This window comes from Anastrepha obliqua, chromosome 5 (genome assembly GCF_027943255.1).
Source record: "Anastrepha obliqua isolate idAnaObli1 chromosome 5, idAnaObli1_1.0, whole genome shotgun sequence".
In the NCBI taxonomy this organism is placed as follows: Eukaryota; Metazoa; Arthropoda; class Insecta; order Diptera; family Tephritidae; genus Anastrepha; species Anastrepha obliqua.
In genome coordinates this window covers 49,129,297-49,131,084 of record NC_072896.1, presented here as the reverse complement: position 1 = coordinate 49,131,084, position 1,788 = coordinate 49,129,297, and positions in this window count along the sequence as shown.

The following is a 1,788-nucleotide window of genomic DNA, read 5'->3' as shown; positions in this document are numbered from 1 at the left end:
ATGGAGGAAACAAGGTCCAATTCAAAATGCCTCAAGAAATATTGAAAAACGTTTACATTTCAAGCCGAGAACAATTCACTCTTACAGATGATATGAACATAATCAGAAAATTTTAAAATGATTCCAGAAATTAATAAAATAATTAAGAATTAAATATTTTCTGCCCTTCGGTCTGAGACACCGATGCTAGCAACCTTGTTACGCAATTCATGTTAGTAGTGGAAGGTTAAACAAAAAATATTTTTATAAAATATTCACAAACTATCTACGGTACTACAACAACAACACTATTTTCTTCCACATACTATTGTTTCAATTCAATTTTACTTTATTGCACCGGCTTTGCTGGCGTTTGTGGAAAATTTAAATTAAATATATTTTAAGGAGAATAATGCCAATGCCTATCGAATAGAGGCTGCTGGCAATTGGGCCAATAGTTATTGATTGCAATTAACAAATTGCTGCATACTGAGAGGTATTTTCGGACAGAAGGTCCTTCTTTTCGATTAAAGCATTCCAATCAACTACTGATTTGCCGACTGATATGAATATGAAATGTTCAAACAATCATCGGCACAATATACAAGTGCAAATGCCATTGTTATTTGTGTATATATATTATTTATATGCTGTTACTTGCATATATGCAGTTACTAGTATAGACAAATATATGCAAGGGCGTATCGAGAGGGAGGTGCGTTGATGCTTCGGAGCACAGACTTCTGTAAAGTACAGAAATTCGGCAAAAATTTGCATTAAATATATCTAAAGCTGCAATAATTACTTAGTTAATGGTATTTGAATTTGTGTAGGTATGTATGTATGTGTGTATGTAGATTGCTATAACAAAACTAGGGGCGGAGGTAACATCGAAGTGCACATAAATCGGACACATTTGAAATGAGATGTAAAAAGAACGACTGAATCTGAATGTTCCAATTTTATACTCGGCCCCTTTACTACTTATATTTACGTCCACGGTTATAATGTGAGCTGTGATATTAAAGCTGTGCATTTTTAGCTGTAATTGAAATTACAATCACTCAGCATATATAGTTCATCAAACAATCAATCAACATTCCAGAAATTGACAGCTATATTAAATAATTTTGAAACGAAACACCCGATGAGCTCTTTCATTTTTCTTGCTGAGAACGGAAAATGTCGCATGGGCTAAAATTTCAAAGAGTTTCATATCTGGAGCACGGCCCCTTAATGGGAAATATGTGTCGGTCTGATTTCCAAGACGTCAATTTCGGAGAGTTTGTGCCAAGAGAAAGATTTTTAATAAGTGCATGCATTCACTCCGGTGGACGAGCATTTCGCCGTAGCCCATGTGAGAGCGTCACCGAATGAGAAGTCATTTTTACGTTACATAGTACCTGTAGTACCCAGTTTTAGCAAATACAAGTCAATGTATAGATAAACTCGCAACTAAAAAATAAGTCACCGTCAACTTAAGTAAATCTCCTACCAAGCTCCGTATATTAGAAAGAATGAGAGATGAGTTGCGGTACCCAGGTGTGTGAGGGTGTATACGAGTAGATGGTCGATAAGAAAATAGTACGGCAATTCTACCAGAATGTTGCGGTAAGAATAAGGGTGACACTTCTCTACTCCGTAAATGACAGCAGCCAAATACTCAAAGAAGAAAAATAACTAAAACGTCTTATCCTTGACAAAGCAATTGTCTGTGTTGAATTACGAACATAATTAGCAAGAAGGCTATTCTGAAGATGACAATATAAGGCTGTAAAGTGATTTCTAACACTGATTGACAAGGTTTTC